General features: G+C 40.2%; 1 protein-coding gene across 3 annotated transcripts in view; it reads right to left on the bottom strand.

Moving 5' to 3' along the window:
• Positions 1–1,372: 1,372 nt before the first annotated feature.
• Positions 1,373–20,459, bottom strand: part of LOC109420166 (uncharacterized) — a 422,805-nt gene continuing 403,718 nt past the window's right edge. For all 3 annotated transcript variants that reach the window (XM_062853749.1, XM_029869904.2, XM_029869905.2), the window contains exon 8: positions 1,373–7,613. The gene's annotated coding sequence lies outside the window, so the exon portion shown is untranslated. The remainder of the gene's footprint in view (positions 7,614–20,459) is intronic.

The raw sequence follows: 20,459 nt of genomic DNA, 5'->3' as shown, positions 1-20,459 counted from the left end.
AACAGCTTGTTCTTCGTGACGCGTTTCGACCTACTATTCCTCAGTCAACATCAAACGCTTAAGCTGGATTCAGTCCTACAACTTCGTTAGTTTTATATATAAGCGGTTCCGATATGGTCTGAAACTATTTTCCTTCTTACCGTTTATATGGTTATTGAAAATGGCGCTGTTTGATGTGTCCCATGCATGGGTAAAATGAAGTTTTTGAACTGATCACTTCCAGCGGAACACCTGGAACCGGTTGCTTACCGTTCACCTGGTTATAGAACAACCAGCTATTTGATTTGTCGCATGCCTGGGTTTGGTTCACTTTTTTAATTGGGCACTTCCAGCGGGACATGCGGAATCGGTTCTGGAACACTACCGGTCTGAAACCGGAACACCAGAACACCGATATGGTCTGAAACTGTTTTCTTGCTTTCTGTTCATCTGATTATCGAGAAAGCCGCTCTTTGATGTGTCGCATGCATAAGTTTGGTTCACTTTTTTTGCCACTTCCGGCAGGAGACCAGGAACCGGTTCCGGAACATTACCGGTTATTCAGATATGGTCTGAAACTAATTTATTGCTTACTGTTCATCAGGCTATCGAAAAAGCCGCGGTTTGATAGGTCGCATGCATAGGTTTGTAACAGTTTCGTATCTGGCCTCTTCCTAAGGTACTGGCCCGGAACACCTAAACGGCCATAACTTCGGAAGGGCTTGATCGATCCGAACCATTTTCAATAGGACCAGATTCTGCGTCGAATGAATCGTCGGTCAATTAAATCGGTTGAGGTTTACTGCCAAAAAGTGACATGAGTTTATTTTTGTGCACACACATACACACACAAACATCACCTCAATAAATCGAGCTAAGTTGATTTGTATATGTGACTTGACCCTTCGGGCCTTCTATCAAAAAAATCATTTTTGGAGTGCACATATAGCCTTTCCAGTACACTTGGTGTACAAGAAAGGCAAAAAATACGTTTGAACATGTTTATTTCTTTAGATGCATATTTTCTCATTACTCTGGAAACTTGACCATTTTGCATTGTGCACTTAACCGGGATCACTTCCTTAAACGAGCCTAACTTTTGGCCGCCAGGCAGTACTCAGAGCACTGTACGATACGGCTTGGTATGCGACACGTTCGTTTTACTTCTACCGCATGTGATCCTACTATACAATGGTTCTTCTCAAATAGTGAGTGGAATTAGCAATGAAAAGGTTTACAGGTAGGGCCAAAAGTTTTCAACCTTTTATTATTGAAATAAAAAAAAAAATACTTTGTCAATTTTCATACTTTTTCATGATTTTATACTGATGTATTTCTGATGGAGCAAATATGAACGGTGTTCAGCGTTCAAAATAAACTATTGGCAAAGGAAACTTAGCGTAGAATAGCAAGCTCAAGTAATAAAGTCCAATACTTGCAACCTAAATATGGTAAACCCTGCTTAGGAAATAAAACACGAACAATTATACTAGGGGAACGGAATCCATGTTGAGCAAAATGCTCCCATTTCCATCCCATCGAAAACAAAGCATTTAAGCGCTATTCGTTTTTTTTTTTTATTTTTGTGTGTTTTTTTGTTAGGAGTGAGCATGCATGATAACAAAAAGTACGAGAACAATCGGTGCCTTAATTGTCTGTTTTCGAAATAGGATCAAAATAGGGGAAAAACGGCTGGATAATATCATTTAACTTGAAGAGGAGCGGATCTGGTGTGATGGTTAAAGCACGTTACTATCACGCCAAGGGCCTGGGGTCGAATCCCACTTCGACAAATTCACAAAAAGTGAGTTCTACCTTCGCAAGGGAAGAAAATCATGGGTCTCGTGAAGAACTAGCCTAGGGCTTCATAATTACAGGTATAAAAACATCAACAAGCATTTAAGGTACACCGGGGCAAGTTGAAACGGGTGGGGCAAGATGAAACAGCGGGTTAATATGATGTTTTGTAATGATGATTAACAGTTTGATCGCCATAACGCATAGTTTTTGATTCAAACAACCTTACAACGAAGGATAAATTACCAAATTGTATTGAAATCTGTTTCAAAACTTCGTATTTCATCTTGCCCCGGCCGTTTCAACTTGCCCCGGTGTACCTTATTCTATTTGACATAATGACGCTTGGCATAGCAATAACTTTGCTCCTTTTTGTCAAATTGGCAATTCTTCATATTGTGCCCGTGTCAATCTGCTGTAAGACGGTGACCTTGAGTGCCACTTGTTCGAGGTGGAAGAACTTTTTGACTGACTGACGCAAGCTGGACAGAAGCTGGATGATTTCCTGAACGTGGCAGCCAGGGTAAGCAGTCCATCAAAACATAATCGATTAACGCAAAAGTCACTCAAGCCTACCCTCGTTCAATACAGAGTCAACCAAATCCAACAGCAGCGATCGTCTCTTGTTTTCGAACCACACCATTAAACACCGGAGCGAGTTTTTGTTCTACGCCTTGCATTCATATTCATAGGGCGTGCTATGTTTGTGTTTGTTGCGCCATGCAATCATCCTGGCCCTTCACCCAGCAGTGAGTGACATAGCTCTGCGTCGGAACGACTGTTAACAAGCGTTCGGTTGCTCAGGAGATTTGCAATAAAGAGCGTTGCGGTGGCAGCCATTGTATCAATGCGTTCGTCTCGAATTTGTTCGTTAGCAACATAGTGACGGTCGGCTGTAACGTTGATGGAGGACGAAGGACAATGTTGATGTTGCGGCTTTTTTGTGTTATGATGGTGATAATGCAAAAGACTGGTGGCAGCCTCCCGGAGCAATTCAGATCCCATTGTGACCCACTAGCCTCTGCCCAGCAACTCTTATCCTCCACGTGGTACCAGTTGGAAACTACGAGGAACCTTAGGAAAGATCGGGTAACCAACCCCAGTGGGAACTTTGGCCGTAGGCTGACAGGGAAGGGGGGTTTGCGTCTGTTCTCCAGGAGGAGCGGCTCACAACAGTGTCTGATCCCCATGTAAGGGGCGGCTGATGTACGTCCGAGTGCCAGGGAAGGACTCTAAGCTCAACTGTGCACTATGGTCCTCCAGAAAGTAGGGGGTTGGTGACAGGCACTACGAGCCAGCCGTAAAAAATCCTTTGTAACGGAAAATCAGCAACAGAATAATACGAATCGAGATCAACGGCAACGACCCCAGCGAACAAAACGAACTTGCGATTGGAAACTCGGTACGTGGAACTGCCGATCACTCAACTTCATTGGGAGCACCCACATACTCGCCGATGTACTGAAGGACCGCGGGTTCGACATTGTAGCGCAGGGGGTGTGTTGGACAGGGTACATGGTGCGAACGTTTAGAAGTTCTCATACCATCTACCAGAGCTGCGGCAACACACGCAAGCTGGGAACAGCTTCCATCGTGATGGGCGATATGCAGAGACGCGTGATCGGTTGGTGGCTGATCGACGAAAGAATGTGCAGGTTGAGGATCAAAGGCCGATTCTTCAACTTCAGCATAATAAACGTGCACATCCCACACTCCGGAAGTACTGATGATGACAAGGACGCATTTTACGCGCAGATCGTACGCGAATACGACCGCTGCCCAAGCCACGACGTCAAGATCATCATAGGAGATTTAAACACTCAGGTAGGCCAGGAGGAGGAATCCAGACCGACGATTTGAAAGTTCAGCGCTCACCAGCAGACGAACAAATACGGCCTACGACTCATTGATTTCGCCGCTTCCGAAAACGTAGCACCTTTTTCCAACACATCCTCCCTTATCGTTACACCTCAAATCGACCACGTTCTGATTGACGTAAGGCACTTCTCCGACAATATCGACGTCAGGACCTATCGTGGCGCCAACATCGACTCCGACCACTATCTGGTGATGGTCAAACTGCACTGGTACAAGCCACGGTCCAACCGGATGTTGCCTCAGCATATGCGCAAAATCTCGAGGCCACGTTGCCAGACGAGGGAGAGCTCGATGAGGCCCCTCTAGAGGACTGCTGGAGTACAGTGAAAGCAGCCATCAATGACGCAGCCGAGAGTACCATCGGGTACGTGGAACGGATTCGACGGAACGAATGGTTCGACGAAGAGTGCAGAATGGTTTTGAAGGAGAAGAACGCAGCAAGGGCGGAAATTCTGCAGCAAGGGACCCGACAGAACGTGGAACGTTACAAATAGAAGCGGGAAAAACAGACCCGCCACTTTCGGGAGAAAAAGCGCCGCCTGGAAGAGCGGAGTGTGAAGAAATGGAACTGCTGTGCCGTTCCCAAGAAACACGGAAGTTCTATCAGAAGCTCAACGCATCCCGCAACGGCTTCGTGTCGCGAGCCGAAATATGCAGGGATAAAGACGGAGGCCTCTTGACGGACGGACGTGAGGTGATCGAAAGGTGGAAGCAGCACTTCGATCAGCACCTGAACGGCGTGGAGAACGTAGGCACGAAAGCCCACAGCAACGGAGGAAACGACGACGCCAGTGCAGCGGAGGACGGAAATGAACCAACTCCCACGCTGAGGGAAGTTAAGGATGCCATTATCAGCTCAACACCAACAAAGCAGCTGGTAAGGATGGTATTGCAGCTGAACTCATCAAGATGGGCCCAGAAAAGTTGGCCACCTGTCTGCATCGGCTGATAGTCAGGATCTGGGAAACCGAACAGCTACCGGAGGAGTGGAAGGAAGGGGTAATCTGCCCCATTCACAAGAAAGGCGACCATTTGGAATGTGAGAACTTCTAGGCGATCACTATTTTGAAAGTGCTATCCCAGATCATTTTCCGTCGTCTGTCACCTAAAACAAATGAGTTCGTGGGAAGTTATCAAGCCGGCTTCATCGACGGCCGGTCGACAACGGACCAGATCTTTACCGTACGGCAAATCCTCCAGAAATGCCGTGAATACCAGGTCCCAACGCATCACCTGTTCATCGACTTCAAAGCGGCATATGATAGTATCGTCCGCGCAGAGCTATGGAGAATCATGGACGAAAACGGCTTTCCTGGGATGCTGACTAGACTGATTAAAGTAACGATAGGCGGTGTGCAAAACTGCGTACGGGTTTCGGGTGAACATCCAGTTCATTCGAATCTCGCCAGGGACTGTGACAAGGTGATGGTCTCTCATGCCTATTATTCAACATCGCTCTGGAAGGTGTGATGCGACGAGCCGGGCTCAACAACCGGGGAACGATTTTCACAAAATCCGGCCAATTTGTATGCTTTACGGACGGCTTGGACATTATCATCAGAACATTTGGAACGGTAACAGAAATATACACCCGCCTGAAACGCGAAGCAGCAAAGGTCGGACTGGTGGTGAATGCCTAAAAAACAAAGTACATGCTGTTAGGCGTCACCGAACAGAACTGGATCCGTCTGCACAGTAATGTTACGATAGACGGGGGTACCTTCGAGGTGGTGGAGGATTTCGTTCACCTCGGATCCTTACTGACGTCTGACGACAATGTGAGTCGTGAAGTTCATAGGCGCATCATTAGCGGAAGTCTGGCTTACTAAGGGATTCAAAAGAAGCTACGGTCTAAAAACATCCACCCACGTACCAAATGCATGATGTACAAGACCCATATAGGACCGGTGGTCCTCTACAAACATGCTCGAAGAGGATCTGCAAGCACTCGGAGTTTTCGAGCGATGCGTGCTAAAGATGATCTTCGGACGTGTGCAGGAGAACGGTGTGTATCGGAGAGGGATGAACCACGAGCTCGCTGCACTTTACGGTGAACCCAGAATCTAGAAGGTGGCCGAAGCCGAAAGGATACGGCGGGCATGGCATGTTGTAAGAATGCCGGATAAAAACCCTGCAAAGCTGGTGTTTTCTACTGATCCAGTTGGCACAAGAAGGCGTAGAGCGCAGAGAGCACGATGGGCGGATCAGGTGGAGCGTGACTTGACGAGCATCGGGCGTGACTGCGGATGGAGAACGGTAGCCACAAACCGAGTATAGTGGCGTATGTACCATTGTTGATTATGTCTTGTCTTAAATATGATGTTGAACAAATGTATGTATGTATGTATGCATGTGATCAATGGCAATTTTTGTGCCAGGCATAGAAATAAGAACCATTGCCGGCCATTTCGATTTATATCCTTTGAAATACGGCCAGAAATAACAGAGACAATGATTTTTTTAGTCCGTCAGCCAAATGTGCGGCTGGCACAAAGATACTCCAAGGGAGTAAAGGAAATTCCCTTTACGAGAAGTTCCTAGACCGACCCGGAATCGAACTCTTCACACTCAGCAAGTAGTATGTCTGATATAGATTATCCGACGCCCTTCGAATGTTCATAAATTTGCCCATCGGTCACTGTACTTTTACTCGGTACTGTGTTGCCCGTTCACAGCATATGGTAAGCCACACAAGCCACGACCGAACATTCAAAAATCCACTGAATAAATATTGCAACGGTGCGGCGTATGATTTAAAAATGGTGTCCAATTTAAATAAATACAGTCTACGTGACCCTTTTACTGGTATTGCTTCCTGTGCGCTCACGACTCGCAAAAAAAACATAATCTGAGAGCCCGGATACGGAAATGCTTGCGGAGAGTAGCGACAAAAAATAGTGGAGTCAACTCACAGGACTGGTTACGGGGCTACGGGGTATGACTATGAACGTGCTGCGACCGAAACGATCAACTAAGCGAGCTTACGGTTGAATGGAAAAACACAATGAAACTGGAGGGAAAATCGAAAGAACGGGGTTTTGATTCTGATACCACTATTCTAAGTACGGCGGCATACTGACTAAGCATCAAGTATTTATGAGCTTGGATTCGCATCCTCCTTCGTGTCTATATAATGAAAATATCGTCATAGAAGATACTTTCCGTACACCTAGAGAGAAAGGAAATCAGTTGTGTGATGATTTTTGTTATGTGTTTACAAGTATAATACACAAGCTCTCTTACTAGTAGACCGAAGAAGTCGATATATGTCAACTAATTTCATTAGTTTTACACTAGAGTTCAATCACCTTTAACTTCTTTGCTACAGTTTGTCTCTTATTTGTTTATTGATCCGATTAAACATCAATTTAAATATGCTTTTCTAAACTCTCCTATCGACTATAAGGAGCATTAGATATAGGATTTTTTGTTTGTTCAATAGGGCTTCGATTATAGGGGGTTCTTGAGATCACTTGTGTTTTGTATATATGTATATCCACAAGAAGTATGCAACTCAAAGACAATTAATTTAATCGTGCAGTCGTGGATCCTATCAGCATCCGACACACGTCGTCGCCCGTTGTCACTGCCTTGTCACAGTGGTGACAAATTTCTATCCGAGAAGCGAAAACAAATTCAGACATTGATGTTACCTTTACATATTGCACATGCCCTCCTGTCAAGAATGATAAGGAATCTCCGCAATCTCCACGGCGTCGTCGTCTGCTTCCACGCCTTATCACCAACCCCGAATGCAAATCAACCGAACGAAACAATTGAGCTTGAAATTAAATATCCAGCGACAACGACGTTTTAAAGCCCGATAAGAGTCACGCCCGTAAACAATCTGAGATGGCTTTTTTTACTATGGAAATGATCCTACGTAAACGGATATTGTCTGGGTGCTGCCTGGCTGGGATGGGGGGTGATGAGCTGATGCCGGACCGGTGGAATCGTTCCTGAAAGGTGAAATAAGCAAACAAGAAACAAAGCGTCATTTATTACGTCGTTAAAAAGTGAATCAGAAGAATGGCTGAATCGTTGTAAATGTGACAGATTGTTACTTTTTCGTACTTTTCCATAAGAAGGAAAAATGGTTGTAGCGATTTCATCTCATCTACGAATAAATCTTATGGCATTCGCAGCTCATCCTTCTGAATGAAAAAATTTAAATTTTAGATCATGCTTCGAGTAATTAAAAAAAAGTTTATCAAAACAAACGTTCGAGCGTGATAATCTGATCGTAATAGTTTTATTCAGCTACATAACTTTAAAAAAATGGAGCAAACTAAAACATGATTGGCGTAGCGAACTGTGAATGTTAATACACTTCAGTGAAGCGGAAATTTATTGGGTTTGTGCACTCTGATCTACACTCATTGCACAATTATGGGTCACTCAAGGCATAATCATTTCATAATATGAATCGTTTTTCATACAAAAATAACACTTTCTTTATTTTTATTTTATATTCTCTTCATTGACACTCCATTTTATTGTTTTATATACAAATCTGCTTGTAAAATTAACTTTAGGTGGTGAAAATTACTGAAATGTTGGTGAATAATGAAAACCACAATTATGGGTCAAAATTGGCTGTGTAACAATTATGGGTCAATTTGTTGCCTATTATGGGTCACTCAAGAGGAATCGCCTGAACAATAATGTTTTGTCTATTTTTTCAATGAATGGTCACTATTCTAGATAGATCAACTATAGTAGAATCTAAAACTGGTCACAAACCTCTTAACGAAGCGTGTTTTCACGATTTGGAATCAATTTGTCAAAATTGGGACAAAATCTCCAACACAACCACTGATAAACGCCTAAAAGTATGCAATGCCCATGTACACAGAACTCTCAATATTATGTTGCACAAAAAGTGACCCATAATTGTGTGATATTCGGTGTTCCTTGGCACAATAATGAGTCACTTAAATTTTGCCTGAAATAAGCTTTAATTAGCTGCAGTCACATGAATTTCTACATTTAGAACGTAAATTATACCTTTGTTCTGGTGACGATACCATTTCGCACTTGAAAATCACTAAAGCTCGCCTTTACAGAGCTTACGAAAGCAGCGCACCCACTTTCTGATGTTCACAATAGAAGCGATACTTTGACAGATGGTTTTACGCCGAACAAAACATTACTGAAAATATGTATGTTTTGACGTATAATCCCTTGTGCGATACGTATAACGACACAAAACAAATCAACTCATGAACGAAAAATGATAATGGCTAACAAAAGTTTGCAATTAGTTAGTATTTATCTATTAAAGTGAAAAGTGACTAATAATTGTGTGTGACCCATAATTGTGCAATGAGTGTATAAGAAAAATCAAGCATCGTCTGGTTTGCTAATTTTTTGAAATACAATTGATACCCATAGGGTGACCATTAGGTATCCTTTGTTGGGGTTCCAGAAACCGTTTCTGCTGGGACATTCCATTAAATAATTAACGATTTTTAGCACGAGAGAAAATATTTGGTCATGATTAAACAACTCGATGGGCATCACTGCCAATGATTTATGTGCCCTGATTTATTAGGATAGCATACTTTCACCCTTAGGGCCTGTCCATAAACTACGTAGACGCTTAGTGGGGAGGGGGGGGGGGTTGTTCTGGCCAAAGTCTACGCTCCATACAAATTTCGGAAATTTTGTATGAACTAAATTCTACGAGGGGGGAGGGGGGTGGTGTCTGAGATGGCCAAAAAAAGTCTACGTAGTTTATGGACAGGGGCCCATATAGCCGAGGCGGTAAACACACGGGTATTCAGCATGACCATGCTGAGGGTGACGGGTTCGATTCCCGGTCGGTCCAGGATCTTTTCGTAAAGGAAATTCCCTTGACTTCCTTGGGCATAGAGTATTTTCGTGCCTGCCACACGATATACACATGCAAAATGGTCATTGGCAGAGGAAGCTCTCAGTTAATAACTGTGGAAGTGCTCATAGAACACTAAGCTGAGAAGCAGGCTTTGTCCCAGTGAGGACGTTACGCCAAGAAGAGGAGAGAGGAGAGGAGTTTATGGACAGCGCCTTATGCGGCAATGCAATGGTGTCTGTTAGAAAGCTGAAGGACCACTGTTAACTAAAGTATGAGGTTGGGTTCAATATGACCCAGACAGGCACGCTGAACGTGCACTACGCCATCGTGGTTCGAAACGGTGTCGGGCCATTTGGCCGAATGTCGTTTGGCCGAACGCCACTTGGCCGAATGCCATCTGGTCGAATGGGTCATTTGGCCGAATTATGATCAAAGGATCCAGAGGAAGTTTTTTACATTCTAACTACCAATATGATCATCAGAAATATTTCCTTCTTTTAATTTCTAGTTTTGACATTCAGGGATTAGTTGGCGTTGAAACTGCAAATATTTTATAAAAGATTTTTCCTTCTTCGAATCATAGGCTGTTCTTTCTTTGTATAACTCTGATGCGATGTTTTTAATAGTACCTTCTGAATAAATGATTTCAATTTTAGATAGCTGTTTTAAGTAATTAATTCGTCAAATTAAACTATCTAGCGTGATATCTGATCATAATAGATTGTTTGCTTAGCTTGGAAAATGGAACATTAGTAAAGCATTGTTGGTGTAGCGAACTGTGAATATCAATGCACTTCAGTGAACCGGAAGTTTATTGGATTAGTGCGCTTTGACACATAACACAAAAAAAGCATGTCTGGTTTTCCTTGTACCGACTTTTTGAACCCTCTTCGAATGAGTGTAATCGGTTTCGTACCTTTTAATTCCGCCCTATTTTGCTTATCCTTCGACAGATACGCGTATTTCGACTACCACCTGTAATCTTCCTCAGTGTCAGTGTAGTGGAAAACTGACACTGAGGAAGATTACAAGCGGTACACCAAAACCTCCATTTAGGTAATGAGTCGGGACTGCCTAAATAGAATTTTTACCTAAATGGATTCATTACCTAAATGGATTCAGTTCATTACCTAAATGGAGTACAAGGTTGCAAAGAAGTTTAACTAGGGAGAGTGACTCGAATAGGAGATTTAAAGATGGTCATGCGGAGTTTCAGAGAACTTTCAAGGGAGTTTCTGGAGGGGAGGGGCTTCAGGAGCGTTTTCGGGGGTTTTGGAGGGTCTCAGGTGAGAATTGTCCTGCAAATGACTAGCTGGGCATGGAATACAAAAAAAAACCTTGAAAAATTCCGCCAGACTGAAAAATTGTTGAATGTCGAGTCAATGTCGGGTAAATTTTTATCGTATGTTGGGCCACTGTTGGACCAACATCGAACAACTGTTGGGTCTATGTTGGGTTTGGAGTCCAAAATAAAAACAGGTGAATGATAGGTTAATGTCGGGTATGACGTCATCGATCTTAAGTACTCCAGCTGTTCTGAACACAACCAAATTCTATTTAGGTAACGTTACCTAAATAAAGGGACCTAAATAGATTTTACCTAAATGGATCCTACCTAAATGGAGGTTTGAGTGTAGTCGAAATACGCGTATCTGTCGAAGGATAAGCAAAATATGGCGGAATTAAAAGGTACGAAACTGATTACACTCATTCGAATTGTCTGGTTTGTTGATTTTAGAAATATAATTGACAACCATAGGGTGACCATTATCCTTTACAGTGGTTCCAGAAATCGTATTTACAAGGAAACCTGATTAAATAATTACCGATTTTTAAATAACAAGAGTAAAAATATGTGGTCATGATGATTGAACAGTTTGATGAGCATCACTGTAATTTTGTAATTGTCTAATAAATGTATTGTAGAGTCTGTGGAAGGCTGAAGAATAGTAGGCCGAAACGCGTAACGTATAAAACGCTGTTTTAATACAACCTGTCACCGAGAAAAGCCAATGCAACCCAATTATTATATATTACACGGTGATTACTCAAGTTTATTATTAACCCAAAGTTGCCAAATTTTCTTAAAAATGTATATAAACTTACGGCAGTGTCGCTGGAAATTGGGTCGACCAAATTTTAAGATGAGAGCGGTAATATGACCCATTTTCTATTAGCTTTCAACTGCTTTTTACAGAACTTAGCTAAAAAATCTAGAAAATAAGTTATTAAGTAAATTAATCCTTGATGTCATGGACCAAAAGTTTGGAGTCACCCCTCAAAATGATGTATCGGCTAAAAGTTTGCCTACCATAAGTTTTAGTTATAGCAAAAATTCACACCTTGATGATTTTCGATAGTTTTTTCGCTGAGTGGAGGGAGGATGCAAGCAAATATGTGCGTGGATTTTCTGCATACGAAACATTGTATTTCACAACCACAAAGAAAGATTTCTTCGATACAATGTGATGGTGTATTATGATCTGGTAGGCCAAAATATGAATGGAAAAAATTTGGTCGTTATTCTAAAACTACATCCAACTCAATTTAAAATTTTCTACACAATCGTATACATCATGAATGCATGATTTGATTTGGGTTGCGAAGACTTCAAACGACTTTTCGAATAAACACTAAAGGTAAAATCATAATTTTTGACCATCCTAAGTACCACAGCGTCACGTCGGAGGTGTGCCGGGTTTCAGGTTGTGCCCAAAATAGACGTGGGCTAGACGGAAACAGGGACAATTATTACAAAAAAATTGTAATTCTTTTACGATATTTTTTAATGGAAGTTAATGCATATACTAGTAATTGATACTGAATTAGCCTTGAGTCACCAGGCGAGGTGCGAGAAAAAAAAATATTGGTTGATACTTACATAGACGGGAATTAGATAAAAAAAACTTCATTTCTGTAGAAAAACCTTGAGGAACTCCTGGTGGAATTCCTAGAAAAAAAAACTCCAAACGAAATCTTTTAACAAATTTCCTAGAGGATTTTCTGAAGTGTAAATGCATGAATTAACAAAGGGATTATTTCTGCAAAATCATAAAAGATTTATTGGCAGAATTCCTGAGGGAATTTCCAATTTACATTTGTTCCTATAGTTCCTGAAAAATTTCCTGAAATTCGGTGAAAATTCTTGAGAATTCATTGGAAAAAATCTACAGGAATTCTCTGGGATTTCTAAAGAAATAAATACATGGAAAAAGTTTGGGCGAAATCCAAACAAGATTTCCTTGAACAATACTTAGACACATTTCCGAAAAAAGCTGTATTTTTTTATTTTTTAACGGAACCTTTGGAAGATATTCCAAAAAAATCCATGGAGAAATTTTTGAGGAAATCAAAAGAAGTTATAAAGCAATCCTTGAAGAAGTTTTTTGAGGCATCTATATTTAAAGGATATTGTATAGAAAACTCCACGGGAATTTCGGGAAAAAATGGAGAATGTTTTTTAAATAACTTATGAAAAGTTCTCTTAACGAACCCTGGTGAGGGAATTCATGGATGATTTTCTAAAAGGAATTCCCGGAGAATATTCTTATGACATGAAACCATTTTGGAAGAAATCTATAAAATCGTTTCTGGCGAAGTTTCTGATGAAATTTCAGTAGAAATCTTTTCATTTTTTTAAGATTATCAAATAGATTCACTACAGGGTTATTTCGAGAAATTCCTGAAGAAATTCCCTATGGAACCCTGAAACAATTTTTCAAGGAAACTTAAGAGGAATTTCCATAGGAATCTATGGATGGTTCTGAAATTAATTTAATGGGAGAACTGCTATAGGATTTCTTAGAAAAAAAATGTAAAAAATCTGTACAAAAACTTCCTAATAAACCTTTGTGTTAGAGTGTTGGACTGCATCGAAGAACCTCGCGATGCATGAGAGACCCAAGGGAACTAAAGTAAACTACAATTGTCCCAACCAAAATTCGAAGTACGTCAACAAAACGCTTGGACGTAGCCAAAATCCAATTCTATGAACAACAAATAGATGCTAGTGTTGCAATTAGTTATAATAAATGTAGTCTGTCGTTCAATAAACTGTGTTGTTATGTGAAGTGAGGTGCGGAGCTTGATAATATACCCTGAAAGAATTCCCACCAACATTGCCCTGAACGTCCATTCTAAAAATACAGTCCATATCGAAAAGCAGTGAGGGATAAATTCCAAAACAACTCTGAACGATTTTATGAAGAAGTTGAAGAAAGGATTTTTAAAGGAACTGGTGAAAAAAAAATTCAAAAAAATGCCTGAAAAGGTTTCTGAAGCAATCCCTGGAGAATTTTCTAAAGGAATCCATAAAACAATTACTGAGGAGATCTATGAGGCTTTCTTAAGAAACGCAAAAAGGAAGTCTGGAAGAGTCCATGTATGTTTTTTTAAGGAAATCTTAGTAGTTTTTTTTTAGGAAAATCTTTGGAGAAATTTGTGGAGCATTATCTTGAAAATCCGGAGAAAACTCAGGAGAAAACTGGTAAATGGAGCTCTGAAGAAATTTTGAGGTAAATTTCGTTAAATTTTTTAAGGAATCCATGAATTTTTTCCAAAAAGATTTTCAAAACCGAGATCTTTAAGAATCCTCTGGAGGAATCTCTACAATTACTGAAAGAATTCCTAAGGAATTCCATGGAAAAATCTTTGATGGAACCTCTGGAAGAATTTCTAGGGATTGCAGCATTTTTTCAAAAAAAAAAAAAGCTGAAAGAATATCTTAAGGAGACTATGGTTGGACTTAGGGAACTATGAATAATTTTGTAAAGATTACCATTCAAGTATTTCTGAAACATTTCTTGGGGAAATTGGTGAAGAATACTCTGAAGGGATCTTTGCGGAAATCTACGGGAAATTTTCTAAAATCTTTTGAGACATTTTTTGAAGAATCTTCAGAGTAATCACTGCAGTAAACAAAGATTTTCTAAAACAAGCTTCGTAAAATTTCTGGAAACCTCTAGATGATTCTCTAATTTAGTCTATTTTGACATTTATGGAGAAATACATAAAATGTTTTCCGAAAGAAACTTTCTATATTTTTTAGAGAAAACTCTAGAAGAATTTCTTAAGAAATTCCTAAAGGAATTTCTAAAGTAAGGTTAAGTAAAGAATTTGATTTAAGTTAAAATACATGTTATAAAAAATATAAAAAAATAAATAAAAATAAGTAGTGTACAACAAGGCAAATAGAAACAGGTGGGGCGAATTGAAACGCAATATTTTGATATAGATTTCATTGCAATTTGGAAATCTATCTTTCACCAAAAGATAGTTTAATCAAAAAACTTCAAATTGTGTATCACTATTATAAAACATCATATTAACCCAATGTTTTATCTTACTCCAACCGTTTCATTTTGACCCGGCATACCTTACTTCAAGCCATTTATGTAATAGATTTCTTTCAGAAGTTTGTGGAGTAGTTCTTACAGGAATTTCTGAAGCAAATTCAATGAATCCTTGACAGATTATTTGAAAGAATACGTGAATGAGTTCGAGGGGAAATTTGTGGAAGAAACATTGGTAAACTAAAGTCCGAAGCTCTAGAAGAGTTCTTCTGATATTAACTTGATATTGAGCAATTACTTAAGGAACCATTGAATGTATTTTTGAAGGAATGCTTGGAATATTTTTTATGGTGGAATTTCTGAAGAATTGCGTAAAGATCACAAGTCACAATATCACAATGTTTTTTTTTTTTCAAGCAAGAGGCTAAGATAACTTTTTTAAAGGTACGAACAATTTCATAGTACATGTACATCGGGTTTCTTTCCACTGAATACCAGAGTCCATGCTATATTATCATATGCGGAAACTTGGGGGAATTTAGATTTTTTTCATGCACATGATTTTTTTTTAACTATTTTTCATACACATTTTCATGGAATTTTTATTTTCGGCCAATTTCTCTCCCGTACAAAATGTATGGAAAAAAATTCACCGAGAGAATATTTTGAAACCTTTTTTAATGAAAATGAAGCTTCTGGTTCAGACATAGTGTAGTCGTGGTTTGATCTCTCTCGCGTTTATGCTGCGCCCTAAACTTCTCATATCACACAACAAAATGTGTAAGGGACGTAATGGATAATATTTCCAATCGTATTCCATCAGAAATTAGAAATGCATCAGAGTATGCATGCACCCTCGACGGACTTGTCCATCGTACTTGAAAAATTCCACACTTCATAACAAAGCAATAAATATTTATATTTTCTTTCATCTTTGCCCACAACATAAAAGATTCCTTCCAGATAACAACTTCATCAAACAAAGACCACACAATGATAGGAACTCAATGATGTTCCTATTTTCCCATGCCACAGGTTCAGCCACATTCCCCGAGCAGAAAAGAATATCATATCACGGTAGTCCCGGCAAACGTTGTACTGCCTGTCTACTGCCTTGCAGGGCGGTAGAGAAATTGCCAAGACAACTGAAGTTTCAAATTGTCTCGTTGTCATTGCTTTCTCGGTCGATTTTCGAAATTGTTTTTTCACCCGAACACATTGGAGCTCTGCATGAACGCAATGCATAGAGATAGAATTTTGAAAAAAAAGTTGGTCCATTCCCGAACCTATTCGTGACACACGAACAGCAATTCATTTATATTTATCTTAAACAGTTTCGCATCTCGACACACCCCCAGACAACCAGAATTCGCATCAAGTACTATTTTAAGACGGAGGGTCAATTTCCATCGCATACGATGTTATTTTTTGAACTTATTACGATGTATCTGGTCAAGTGTTTTGAGAATACAAAACAACTCTTACAAGGTATGACTACATAACGAAAAATGATATTCTTATGTTTTATTGCGATGGGCATAACTTATTCGTTTTAAAGTGCGTGTGAATTCATAAAGTGTAAAGTATCATTATACGACTTCACTTGGTACTTTATGAATGTGTTGTATAAATAAAGTCGTATAATGTGATATGCTATGTGATAACAATTGAAGCCCGAGTAAAGTTTATATCAAAAATAATTAACTAAATGTGTTCTCGTTGTAGCTGAATATATAAGCAGGCAACATAACAAACATGGTAATAACTAAATATACCCGTGATATCATAAAAATATCTCATTATGTTATCATCAGAGGCATCCTTATAACATCTTCTATCAATCCATCAATTTTATCCAATTGAAAACTCATAGTGTTATCATTAAGATATTTGCAACGGTCATTTTTTTTAATTTTTTTTTATCTGTATTAGCCCTAGGCTAGTTCATCTCGGAACCCACGTTTTACTTCCATTCCGAAGGAAGAACTCACATTTTGTGAGTTTGTCGGGAGTGGGATTCGATCCCAGGTGCTCGGCGTGATAGTCGAGTATTCTAACCAACACACCAAATCCGCTCCACACAACAACGGTCATTGATAACTAACTTCCGTTGTTGTTGTCGATGATAATTGTACTCTGCTGTTTGATTGCGAGTGCAGTGCCAAACAGCTACGATAAAGTGAGCAGCATGGTGAGCAGCCATCATTGTGGTTACTTGACCATTATTTGTGTTTTCATGATCTTGATAATCAACAACTATGCGGGAAACCGCGGTCCCTCATTTTCAGCTCCAGATAGTCTGCTAAACTTACATGGTGTCGTAGATAAATCATGCAGCCTGTTTCATGAATAGAGCTTGGTGACAAGTGTAAAATGTGGTTCGTGAATCCAAGGGTCATTAGTTCGACATTGAGGCAGCATTAATTGTTTTTTTTTTTGAAAATCATTATAAGTCGTACAACACGCCTCATTGTATCGCAGTAGTGCATACCGTACATCGCATAAGATATCACTTCAAGTCATATATCGTTATTGTTGTCGCGACAATGCACGCATATCGTCTCCACTTTTGCACGCATAAGGCACTTTTGCTGCATCAGATTTTTTTTGTCTGTATTAACGAGATTTTTAACCCTAGGCTAGTTCATCTCGGGACCCACGTTTTACTTCCCTTCCGAAGGAAGAACCCACATTTTGCGAGTATGTCGGGAGTGGGATTCGATCCCAGGTCCTCGGCGTGATAGTCAAGTGTTCTAACCACCACACCAGGTCCGCTCCGCCGCTGCATCAGATGCCAGTAACATGGCATGACTGTCTTAGAGTACGTGTAACACGGTCATAAGCTTCATTACACGTGTTACTGGTTATCTGGGCCATCATAAGGTTATAATAAAAGGCAAAGTAAAAAAAACGAATACCATTATTTTGCATAAAGGTCCGAGATGAAATAGCAAAATTTATTATTTTCACTAAAATACCACATTAATATACCAAGCTCCACTGAAATACCTCCAATTGTTATTGTGACGATCGCATAACATCGCAACAATAATTTTGGGTATTATTAGGATGCTCTTTACATGGTAATTGTAAATCATTCCTTCTGCTCGGGTCTGATGGATAACTCTCTCCCGCTGGAAAACTGAGGAAAGGACTAACCAAACGCTTCTTCTATAAATACACCTGCACTGTAGATGGCTGGAGTAGGATTGAAGCTTTTTCATGTACTTCGAAGGAAAATTTTTGGGAATTTCTTTCACGACTGACCGCTTATGGTTTGAAACATAAGACTTGAATCGAGTTTATTCAAGCTACCGTCGAAGATATACGTTCGTGTCATTTTACATAATTTATGTAAGAGTCCAATGTCAAGTTTAATAAAACTTTTTAGTAACATTCGGCTGCACTTTACTTGAATGACGTATTTGTAGGTGCAAAGATTATAAATATACGCTAACATAATCACTAAATACCAAGCGGCTCCATCATGATTTATTTCCACATTTATTAATATATGCTACCTTTTCGATGGATGCGCGTGCATCACAGCATAAGTATGGTCAAATCAAATGCACTGCATGAGACAAGTAATTGTTGGACTTATTTATTTTTACAGAAGCTGATGTTCCTAGATTGGCTGCGATCTAACCTCCAAAATAAAACTTGAGGAGAAAGCCAACAGCAGAGCTCCGCAAGGGGTTTTCCACCACCGCTGTGAACATCAAATTGAGTTTAAGTTGAGCTTAAGCATCCTGTTGCTTTGGTCCTTAACCGCCTGGCATGGCAGTGAACCGAGAGTGCGATGATTGGCTTCCAAACCCACGACATCAACGATAGCAGCACAGTGCAGTGATATGGAACGGAAAGCGTCGTGCGTCTCTACCACACAACCAGGGTGAACCGGCATCCGATGCGAATGATGGCTGCGCTACATCCGGCGAGAAGCGAGCGGCTTTTAACATAAATACCCTAATGATTGCCTATTTATTTTGAGGATAATTTAATTTTCCGCTACCACCATTAGTGGGTAAGAGCAACAGTAATAATGCGGGGGAACTGTTGCGTGTGGTTTTACGTGTATGCATTGGAGACGTTAGCACATGGGAAGTTTTCATGGTATTGTTTGAGTTTGATAACAAATATGTGCGATTATTTTGTGTGGATTGAAACATTTCAAACATAAATAGAGTATTTTAAAAAAGTATCAAAACTAGGAATTGCCTAATTCATCCTGTATTAGTAGTAAGATTCGAAAGGCTTAAAAGTCCAACAAAACTGCCTTTTTCTCCTAGTTTCTCATCCAAAAGTGTTCCTACGAAAATCATAATTAAGCGGCAATTACTCAACCGAGCTAATTTGTTTCTGATTTCCTACTTACACGCTTTTACCACCCTCGTCCTAGCGTCTGACGATGAAAAGCTAAATTAATAGGCGTCTTGACCCCCACCGACATCGTGCGTCTCTGTTTAACGACAACAACTTTGAAGGACCAGTCCGCAACTAGGAGGGCTAGCGGGCGCGTTCCGACGGTGAAAGCAAATACACGCAAATCGATATCAAAATCATTCACGCTGTGATTCTCGCCTTGTATAAGGAGGATGTGGTATAAAATGCATATTCTGGCGAAAAATACCTGTAGATATGGCTTGTAGGAATATCAAGAAGAAATCCTGAAAGAGTCCCAAGAAGAACTCGAGGATACATTTTGAGTTACTCTGAAGGCATCCACAGTGATTTTTTAGAACTCCTTGGAGTACACGTTTGCTTCATAGGCAGATGGTCATGGGTTCGATCCCAGCTCCGCCACTTTCGTCAGATGCTCTTTCCCCCTGAGAGCAGCTGACACTGTCCCTCTTCTGAGCCCATGGCTAAAATGGACCCGGATACTTGGACATCGGCGAACGGCAACTCATAATGGAGCCCCAATCGGACTGGAAATAGGAACAACCAACAGCCATACATTAACATCCTGGTGCTCATCATTCTACCATGATAGAAAGAAAGAAATTTCTGAAAATATTACAGGAATAATCCCTGGAAGAATTCTTGGAGGAACACCAGCAGAAAATTCTTGCAGAGTCCCAGCAGAAATTCATGGAGGAAATGCAACAAGAGCTTCTAGAGGAATTTCATCAGAAACTTCCGCAAGAATCCTAAGATGAATTCCTGAAAGAATCCATAAGAAAATCCCTAGAGTAGTAATTCCTGGATAATTCCATGAAGTACTTCTAGGACAAATTATTTAAGAATTCCCTACTGAAATTTCTGGGTGCCTTTCTTGTAGAGTTCCAGTAGAGATTCCTGGAAAAACTGCCGCAGGAACACCAGCAACATTTTAAGGAATCCCAGCAGAATCCTGAAGGTATCCCAAGGAAAACTTATGGAGATATCAAAAGAAAAACATCAGGAAAAATCTTAGAGAGAAATCCCTGGATGGAATTCGGCAGTAATACCGTAAACCGGGGTCAAATTGATCTTCGGGTCGAAATTGATCAGACGTTTTTCCGTTAGAAAAAGCATATTTTTAATCGTTTCGTTTTAAGTATCGTGCTGTTGAAATGTGATACTTAATACTATATGTATGGAAACTATTCAAAATATGCTTTATCTACTTGAAAAACGACCGGTCAATTTCAACCCGAAGATCAATTTGACCCCAGTTTACGGTACCTTAAGAA

The sequence above is a fragment of the Aedes albopictus genome, chromosome 2, assembly GCF_035046485.1.
Source record: "Aedes albopictus strain Foshan chromosome 2, AalbF5, whole genome shotgun sequence".
In the NCBI taxonomy this organism is placed as follows: Eukaryota; Metazoa; Arthropoda; class Insecta; order Diptera; family Culicidae; genus Aedes; species Aedes albopictus.
The sequence above is the reverse complement of the archived record's forward strand: the minus strand, read 5'-3'. Positions and strand labels throughout refer to the sequence as shown.